This window comes from Eulemur rufifrons, chromosome 28 (genome assembly GCF_041146395.1).
Source record: "Eulemur rufifrons isolate Redbay chromosome 28, OSU_ERuf_1, whole genome shotgun sequence".
NCBI lineage: Eukaryota > Metazoa > Chordata > Mammalia > Primates > Lemuridae > Eulemur > Eulemur rufifrons.
In genome coordinates this window covers 38,726,744-38,737,481 of record NC_091010.1, presented here as the reverse complement: position 1 = coordinate 38,737,481, position 10,738 = coordinate 38,726,744, and the positions used below count along the sequence as shown (strand labels likewise).

The window sequence follows — 10,738 nt, the reverse complement described above, 5'->3', positions numbered from 1 at the left end:
AGTGTGGGGGAAGAGTTTCCACTGATCACACCTTTCTGGAATCAGAATTTGAAAGCAGTGAGGAAACTGAGGCCTAGCAAGGGAGTAATGCTGGGCCTTTTTTATGCTCTGTTGCTTCCACATCCTTTTGGATGCTCTTCAGATCTCTTTCCGTGGAGCTGTAGGACCAGAGACATTGCTGGTTTCATCAGAATTTCAAACTAAAAGAGAAAACAGCTGTGTTTGGGTTTGAGGGCACTTCCAGGAAGGTCTTGGAAATGCAAACCCCAGCCATAATAACTGAAGCAAAACAGTCTGTGCACTGGTGACCCACTGAGACAGGAACAAACATTCATAGTAAAAGGGCTCTTGATCTTATGTTTATCTCAGGAGAGAGTGAGTCTTGTCCACAAAGTGATGGCTACCGGATAGTAGGAATTTGGAGTAAGATAACTACTGAGATGATGAAGCCCTGAGAACATACAGAACCCACGCACTTTGAAGTTCCTGTTACCATATCAAGGTCTACTTCCTTTTTATCTAAAAAGGCAATGATTGACCAAAAAGTACATCCGACAAACATTCAGAAGCACACTTATAAATTTCAAAAGGCCACCTAGTATTAGATCTCAATTGGGAAATAGAGTCACCAGTGAAAAGTCAGGGTATTAGACTTTTTTTCTTTATTCTTCCTTCCTGGAGGCTGGAGATGGAGAATGTTGGAGGAAAGGAGAAGGAAGATATTTTCAGAGAAGGTGAAAGTTCAGACCTCTGGGAATTTGCCCCACTGCAATCAGGCACAACCTGGAAGTACGGGGAAGTCAATGTCCCTGGGGCGACCGGTGGGGTTGGGGTGGCCCTGAATGAATGCGAAGGCTCCCCACCCGCCAGTGGACAATCTTGAGGCATGTTTCAGACACTTTCTCAGAGGGTCCCCAGCAGGACTGAGCCGACATTGCTTTCTGGCAGCAGTACCTCAAGTATAAACACAAACAGTATTGGCTCTTCCCCTTTTCCTCATTCATTTTCCCCCTTTTCTTGCTTGTTCTTTCTGAAATCACCTCCCAAATAAACCACCTGCACCCAAATTCTCAGAAAGTTACTTCTGGGGCATCTCAGACTAAAACAGTGTATATGAAACAGTCAAACAGCAATTTTACAAAACACTTTCTCAATCATCTATTTTTTGCCTTTTTCTCTGGATCTTTCTCCTTTTCCTGGGTCTCAAGTCTTTCACATCCATTTGAGCTCCACCCTCCCTCTCTAATATTTCCTGGCTAGTCTGTGCACTTGTCTTAATTTAGCCCATTTCCAAGTGCAAAGTCTGCAGAAGCAGTTCCCACAGAACAGAGGACTTCCAGTGAGAATTACGTCTATTCTGAGCAGTCAGCTCTCCGGGATCTCACAATAAAGACGTGATTACAGGTATCTGTTGTTCAGTGGAATCTTACCCTTCTTCCCTCAAGCAATGAGGGGGATACTGATATTCTCCACTTTAGTAGTCGAGTAAAGCTTAGACAGCTTCCCACTTGTTGGTCAATAATTCTGTTTTGGGGTGAGTGACGGAAGGATAATTTGCAGTGCACAGTGGAAAAAAATCTAGACTTGAATCAGGCAGATCTGGTATCAAATTCTAGCTCTGTCTTTTGCTACATCCATGCCCTGGGTGTGTTACTTAATTTTTTGATTCTGGTTTCCTCATGTGTGTGTAATTCAAATGAGATTGGGCTCTTTGTTTCAAAGTCCAGTCTCTGTGCAGAGAAACGTGGTCAATTATCAACAGTAAATTTTTCCCTCAAAGAATGTTCAAAGGAGGATGCAACTTGTAACCTAAATCAATACTTTTTTTTTTAAATTTCAAATATTAAAAGGGTACAAATGTTTTTGTTACATGGATAGCTTTATAATGCCTAAGTCAGGTCTTTAAGTGTGCCCATCACTTGAGTAGTGTTCATTGTACGTGATATGTAAGTTTTTACACTTTCTTTCTTCCCCTCTCCCCTTCTTGATTTCTCATGATTTTTACTTCTCTCTGTGCACATGTGTGCCCATCAGTTAGTTCCAATTTATTAGACAGTACATATGGTGTTTGTTTTTCCAGTCCTGAGATAGTTCACTTAGGATAACAGTCTCCAGTTCCATCTAAATTGCTGCAAAAGAAATTAATTCATCCTTTTTTATGGCTAGGTAGTACTCCATGGTATACATATAGCACATTTTGTTAATCCACTCATGAATTGATGGGAACTTGGGTTGATTCCATATCTTTGGAATTGTGAATTGTGCTGCAATAGACATTCAAGTGCAGGTATGTTTTTGATAAAATGACTTCTTTTCCTTTGGGTAAATATCCAGTAGTGGGATTGCTGGATCGAATGGCAGGTCTACTTTTAGTTCTTTGAGAAATCTCCATACTGTTTTCCATAGAGGTTGGACTAATTTGCAGTCCCACCAACAGTGTATAAGCGTTCCTTTCTCTCTGCATCCATGCCAGCATCTATTGTTTTTGGACTTTTTAATAAAAACCATTTTAACAGGGGTAACGTGATATCTCACTGTGGTTTTAATTTGCATTTCCCTGATGATTAGTTTATTACAGCACAATTCACAATTGCAAAGACATAGAATCAACTGAAGTGCTCATCGACTGATGATAAATGAAATGTGGTATAAATAAAATTAAAAAAAAAATACACATGTGCAGTTTTCCCTGAACAGTCTCAGTGAATAGTACGAACTATCAGTTTGTCAAGACAGTGAGTAGATTTGATCTTCCTCAGACAATGGCTCTCAATTTTGGGAAAAAGCCTGGCCAGATGCTATAACCCTTTAACTAAAGAAGAGTCAAATAGATCGAAGTGAATATTTAAAATATAATTAACCTATTTTTCAGATTTCTAAAACATTTGGATTTTAAAAACTTTAAAATCCAACTTTAAAACGGCATTTTAAATGAGGAACATTGTCCTGTTTTGACCTTTTTATTAATTTTCTGGATAGTGGAATTTGGAATTTCAAAGCTTTTATGTGTTCATTTGGGAAAAATATGTTTAAGTTTTCTTGTGATGGTGTTCTTAACTAACACAACTTGGAGCCTATGTCTATTTTGACAAAATAATATGTGCTTAGTTCACTAGCATTATGGAGTATCCTGTCCTTTTCAGAAAAAGAAAAGAGACACATTGATAAATAATCAGTTTGCCTGTTCTCTTAAAGTTTTGCAAATAATACACTACATTGTGATCAATTTTTAAGATGGCATTTCTCTTAGAAATTCAAATTCAACCACCACTTATAGAGAACTTCCTTTCCATAAAACATCATTCTGGATATTTCATATTACTCAATTAATTTAATTTTTATTGCAATCATGTGGTATGAATATTTATCCCCATTATACAGATAAGGAAACTGAAGTTATTGAGATTGATTTATCTCTCTAGAATTCTGACCCCAAATCTAAGACTTTTGTATCATGATAGGTAACCTTTAGAGACTGTTTTCTTTTAGAGAATTTCATTGCTGAGAAATCTAGGAGACAGGGGGCCATATGCTATGCTCGCCAAGGCACCATCCTATCTATGCTCATAAATCAGCAGATGTAGGGCCAGGACAAACTGGTATGGAGAAAGGAATATGGGCCTGGGAAGGTTACTGGCAGACAGGGAGAGTCTGCCAAACATTTCCATTCCTTTCTATTTAGGATGAGGACTAAGCAAACACAACAAAATCCAGTCCAAGTTTTGTTTTGTTTTTTTCCTGAATCAAACATGAGTTTGACTACCTTAATACAGGGAAATTCAGCAGTCCTTTTTCATCTGCACAAGATGTTGATAAGAAGGAACAAACCATAATGCCCTTCTGTCCTGTGATCTTGACCTTGGACTTGCTAAAGAATGTGCTCATTTTTCTTTGCCACAAGCTCCTTTGGAACTGAAGAGGGAAGAAATTGAATTTTGTAAACAGAGTTCAGAAGGACACACTTTGGTTCCAGGAAAGGACTCACAGTGGCTCTGTACTCAATATGTGTTGAATTGGCATCTTCACCATCTTCTCTGGGAAGCCCCAGAGTAGCTTGGAGAACTGATGTTGCATAAAAGGGTAATTGCTGTCATTTAAAATGATTAATGTGTGGGTTCTTCAAGTAATATTGTGAAAAGAAAAATATTTATTGAAAATTGGCCTGAATATTTAAGGAAAAACTAGACTCCAGAGACAGTAACAAAAGAAAAAAGTAATGACCTCAACTCTTCTCCTATTAGGGAAAAAAGCAAGGGGGAAGAAAAAGAAAAAGAAAAAAGAAAAGATTGTTGGGATGACTGACATTTTATTCTTTTTGCTTTTCCCTTTAAAATAAAAACAAACCGGGAAGTGAAATAGTGAGACCACTTAGATATGTACAAAATCTAGCTCTTGAATTTCTGCTTAGTCCTTAGAACTTTAGCCCTAACTGGTACTTTCACTTCCAAACATCATTCTCCATGAATTCATTTATTTAAGTGCTTGTGTCTAGTGAGCTTTTTTCCCTTATGTTTCTCTATCTTGAACTTGAATTGAGCAATGACAAGACTTTGATTTGAAAGGTCAGCTTTCAGAGGCTTTTAATTTCCTTCTAGATTCCATAACAAACCCCTAAAAAGCTGCCATAAAAGCTGATGCCAAAAAATTTTCCCAGAAAGGGGTGATGGTTTCTGAATTGTAAGTCTAGGCCTATCCTTCAAGCAAAATCTATCCTGGTTTATGAATTTACTTCCATTTGGTTGTCCATTTGAAAATAATTCAATAATTAGAATTGAACCAAACTGAAGTACATCTGAAGTGCAGCTGCCCAATAAATGTTTGTTGTGTGAATGAATGAATGGACGGAACCTGCTTAAACTTGGTTCTGTTTCTGAATCTGAGAAAAAAAAGAAGTGGTTGATATTGACTCCTCCTTGGTTGGTCCACGACTTGAATGCCACACTGAGATCTCAAGTTCATCAGGAATATTCCTCTGGACTTTCTTTAATGAAGGGATCTTGAATATACAGCTGGCCCTAAGACAGCTTAGAAACTAATGTTCAATGAGTCAAATCCAGCCCCAAGCACATTTTATTTGGCTTTCACAGTCTTTTAAATTGTTTTAATTAAACTTTACAAGCCAAGAGATTTTTATCTAAAAATATAGGTTCTATCTCTTCTTGTACTAGGTCTGCAATTCTCCATAGTATCATACATGTGGAATAGAATGGAAGTTACCTGCAGTAGACAAAGCGTAGGCTCCATACCTTGTTACAGCCCATGTCTGCCCTAAAAGGAATTGCCATTAATAATTTTATTTACACTGTTGCTTTTCATATATAAACACATATTTTCCTTTATCATACATAAATTTAGACTGAGAGGTATGAAATTTTAGAAAAATGGAAAAAATCTTGTGTTCTTTTAATAGGAAAACTAATTTTATATAAATGTTTAATCTTTTTTTTTTTTTTTAAATCTGCTTGGACTCTTTGGGCATTTGAGTTTACAACTCTCATTGTCTTTTTTCTGTGATGAAGAATCTATGCTTTTTATTTCTGGTAGCTTTATAAAAGCCAGAACGGAGGGGAAAAACTGTTGTCTATGAAATAAATCTTCTTTAATATTTTTACTTTTCCTATTAGGGTTAAGCTGAATAGTGATTTCATGAGCCCAGATTGGGAGCTTATCAGAGACTGCTGGTGTGGAGGCAAAAACTGGGGAGATGAGGCCACGGGTCAATTCAGACAAAAGTTCAGTCCATGGGGTGGGGACCTGGAGTCACCCTGGGGCTGAGCCAAGCTGAAGTCAGGCAGGAAGCTGAGGACTGGAGCACAAAAATCTGACAACTACTAAGAGGGGGCAAGGCAAGAACTTACTGGAAGAACCAAGTCAAAGATCAGGAAACTTGAAGAAGAAAACATGTTTGGAACCTGTGTCCCGCTAGGGTTCAAGCCTTCAACACACATAGAAGCTTGAGGTCAAATTGTGTTTTTTGACAACTAAAGTTACCTTAAATTTTTTTTTTTTCTTTTTTTTTTTTGAGACAAAGTCTCCCTCTGTTGCTTGGGCTAGAGTGCTGTGGCCTCAGCTAACTGACAGCAACCTCAAACTCCTGGGCTCAAGCAATCCTCTTGCCTCAGCCTCCCAAGTAGCTGGGACTACAGGTGTGTGCCACCACACCCGGCTAATTTTTCTCTTTTTATTAGAGATGGGGTTTCGCTCTTGCTCAGGCTGGTCTCAAACTCCTGACCTCAAGTGATTCTCCTGCCTCAGCCCCACAGTCCTAGGATTACAGGCATGAGCCACCATACCCCACCCTTTAAAAAAAATTTTTTTTTCGTGTTCTAACTCATCCTTCCACCAGGTAACATGTTTCTTTAGCAATTTTTCTTAAAGTATACATTTTAGTAACTTGTAACACACATTCAAGTGTTCAGCTTAATGAAATTTTAAGTGAATATACCATGTAACTATTAATAACACTCAAATCAAGAAAGAAAACATTATCAGTACCTTTATGTCCCTTACCAGGTACTGCCCTTATGAGGATAACCACTATACTGACATATAACACATTGATTATTTTCTTGTTTTTTAACCTTATACAAAAGGAATGATACAGTGTATATTGGCTTCTTTTGTTCACTATTATATTTTTGAAAATTATCTGTGTTACATGTAGTGTTGTATGAAAATGCCATGATTTATGTGTTCACTCTACTCTGTATGGAAATTTGAGTTTGTTTTGGTTTGGGGATATTATGGATAATTCTGCCATGCACATTTTTGTATATGTTTTATGGTGACTATATGTATGTATTTCTTCTGGACATATACTCACAAATGAAACTGTCAAGTCATAGAGAATGCTCATGTTCAGCTTTTCTAGATAGAGTCAGATGATATTCCAAAGTATTTATATAATAGCAACATACACTGTCACCAAGAGTGTAGGAGAGTTTGGGTTGATCCACGACACGACCAACACTTGGCTTGCTTGTCTTTTTTTATCTTAGCCATCATGTAATTGTGAAATGACATTTAAATTGGTTTCAACTGGCATTTGAACTTATATAGTTGAACACCTTTTCCTATGTTGATCGGTCATTTAAACATCTCATTTTGTAAAGCGTCTTTACATGTCTTTTGCCCACTTTTTTCCTGTTATGTTATTTATCTTTTTCTATTCATTTCTCTGAGTTTCTTAAAAAAATATATCCTGGATATGAAACTTTTGGAGATATCTGTATTGCAAATATCTTTCCCCGTTCTGTGGCTTCGTCTTATCACTGCCTTGAGGATAACATTGAATGAACTGACATTCTTAATTATAGTCTATGCCAATGTGTCTTTTTTTCTTTATGGTTAATGCTTCCAGATTGTTTCAAGATCATAAAGACATTCTTCTAAATTTTAACCTAGAAACTTTATTCTTTGATCTGTCATATTTCAATCTATGATCTATATATCTGGAATTAATTTTTATTTACAGTGAAAACAAAACTTAGGGGTGAAAATTGATTTTCTTCCATGTGGCTATCCACTTGACCCAACATCATTATTAAGAGCATCATTTTCTTCTCCTCACTGACTGCAGCAACCAAGTGGCTGTGGATATGTGGGTCTATTTCTGGACTCTCCATTGTTTCATGGGTCTATTTTGTCTATTCCTGCACCAGAACCACACTGAAACTGCTTAACTGCTTTACAACAATTCTTGATATCTAGTAGTGTATATGCCATTAAGGTTTGTTTTTCTTCTGTAATATTGTCTCATTTATCCTTAGATCTTTGCATTTCTGACATAAATCGTAGAGCCATCTTGTTGATTTCTACATATGCACATTCACACACATTTACATACACACACACTTGCTTGGACTTTGATTGGACTTGCATTAAATTCATAGATATTTTGCAATGTTGAGTCTCTTCATTCGATTCTTTTGTGGTTCATAAGTATGATGACTAGGTTTTCACGTTTGTGTGTGAGATGTGCCACCCTCAAACTTTGTTATGATGTGGGCACATGCCTTGCCTGACATGACAAACAACCAAACAAAAAAACAAAACCACACCAGATGTGTAGCATGTGAAAATTTTCTCCCATTCTGTAAGTTGTCTGTTTGCTCTTGTCATAGTTTCTTTGGCTGTGCAGAAGCTTTTTAATTCGATCAGGTCCCATTTATTTATTTTTGTTGTTGTTGTGATTGCCTTTGGGGTCTTCTTCATAAATGCTTTCCCTAGGCCAATGTCTATAAGAGTTTTTCCAACATTTTCTTCTAGAATTCTTAGAGTTTCATGCCTTAGGTTTAAGTCTGTTATCCACCGTGAGTTGATTTTTGTGAGAGGTGAAAAGTGCAGACCCTGTTTCAGTCTTCCACATGTGGCTATCCAATTTTCTCAGCACCGTTTATTGAATAAGTATTCTTTTTCCCAGTGTATGTTTTTGTCTGCTCTACTTTGTCAAAGATCAGATGGCTATATGAAAATGGCTTTATATCTGGGCAGACATGACTTTTAAAATAACTAAATAGTACTATTCCAATGTATGGGCATCAAATAAACTATTTAACAAAGCCTCTATTATTGGTGGTTTAGATATTTTCAGATTTTGTTTTTTCTATTCTGAATAGTTCTGTAGCAAACATCCTTGTAAATAAAAATTTGATTTTTGCCTATCAGAACTCTTAAAATGTTGGTATAGAGAGTGGATACACTTCTAGATGTTTGATTCACATTGCTAAACTACTCTTTGAAATGTTAACACCAATTAACATAAGCAGCAGTATTGTAAGAGAGGGCCCAATTCTCCTAATCTCACCAACACTAAATGGTAGTAAATTACATTTGGGTGTTTTCCTTAGAGATTTGCATTTTCCCAAGGCCTTTGGAATCTTTAGAGGTGGTATGTACAGTGCCACAGCAGGCATTAGGAGACATTGCTTCACAGTGAATTCACCGTTAGTGTTTTTCTTATATTACAGTCCTATCATGAGGTGAAGATTTTAGATAGCCCAGTCTCTATATTTTTCTCTGCTTTCAACTTCCAGGCCAAAGTGAACAAAACAAAAAAAAATAATACTGATAAAGAACAAAAAGATGGATTATACCCCATAATAACTAGGGTTGAGAAAATGGTTTATTTACCATTGGTGGAAATGTATATTGCTATCACAATTTGAAAGGCAATTTGACTGTGTCAGAATCTATGAGCAGTTAAACACTTAAAATATACATATCCTTCAACAAGCAACTCCACTTTTGTGAATTTTCTTGATGGGATATTCATAAAAGTGCACAAATACCTATAGAGATATTTAGTGCAGTATTGTTGGAACAAGGAGATGAGAAAGAGAGAGAGAGAGAGACAGAATGAATGAAATAGAGAAAAGAAAATGAACAACCACCAAGAAGAGAATGCCATTGTCATAGTAAATCCATGGCATTGTACACTGTATCACTATTTATAAGAGGGAGATACCATATGTATGAACGAATACTCAAGATCCACTATACTACAAAAAAAGAAAATGAAGACCAATAGATGTATCAATTACGATTGATTTAAATCTGCTACAGAAATCTACATGCAGAGTTTTAATTTCCTTTTAACATCATGATACACATAGAAAATTATAATATTTTTATAAAATATGGGGGATGGGGAGGAGGGCTAACTGTTGTCTGAAGCAATCAACAAAGGACTTAGTCTCCCAATCCCCTCACCAGCCTCTCGACACTCCAACTCCAAAAGCTGAAAGGATCAATGTCTCAGAATAGCTGTAACCCAGTTGTGGCACTGCCTTGAATAATAAGACTTGCTTTTCTAGGATAAGAATAGATCAAAGGGGAGAGACTGAGGGATTACTCAGTATGAAACACTAGGAATTCCATCTGGGATACAGATCTCTTCTATATTTCCTCTCTGTGATCCCTAACCTGAAACTTTGGTCGTCACCTGGTGACAAGGTTCCACCTCTAGTCTTTAATTTTTATCTCAGGCAGGAGGGGGAAGGAAAGGTGAAGAGGCAGGGATGTCACCTACATCAGGAGAGCAAAGCTTTCAGAAATCTTCAGCAGACTTTTGCTTCCATCTCATTAGTTAGAACTGTGTCACAAGACCACCCCCAGCTGTAAGTAAGGTTAGGAAGAGTAGTTTTTGAATTGGGTACATGGCTGCTTTGAAAAAATTTGGAGTTTCTGTTAATAAGAAAAGGATTATAGATACTGGGAGGGCAACTGGCAGTGTTTGCCACAATATCTAGAACATTACTCCCTTATCCTGCAAAAATAAATTCATGTTTATTTCTACTTGCACATCTATACATGATTTCATATATATATATACAGAGAGAGAGAAAAGCCAAGAAGGAAATATACAAGAAGTAGAATTCTTATTGAGAAGAGCGAACTTCTGTTTTTACCTTATATATTTTTAATTGCTTCAGCTTTCCTACAACGAGCATTTATTACTTTTATAATGATAACTTTACAAATAAGAAGTCACTCCTAAAATAAAAGAAAGCAAGGGGCGGGGGAAAGAGTTAAAAGCTACTGGGATTCCAAATTCAGATACTGAGATGGTATCTTGGTCATAAAAGAATGAGAACCTCCTAGTCTGAAGTCATTTATCTGGCACAATAGCTCTCTGAGCAGATTAAGTAAAACTTCAAGAAGCAAATCTCAAATCTTCAAGTCCTGGTATTTCTATGATCTCCCAAGTAGTTCAAAGAAAAGACCGAGTCAACCAAAA

The 10,738-nt window shown here is 36.8% G+C and overlaps 1 non-coding gene across 1 annotated transcript; it reads left to right on the top strand.

Annotated features, from left to right (window-relative positions):
• Window positions 1-7,922: 7,922 nt before the first annotated feature.
• On the top strand, window positions 7,923-8,026 carry LOC138376757 (small nucleolar RNA U13). The gene has a single exon (XR_011231731.1). It is a non-coding gene; the product is annotated as a small nucleolar RNA U13 (small nucleolar RNA).
• The last annotated feature ends 2,712 nt before the right edge of the window (window positions 8,027-10,738 follow it).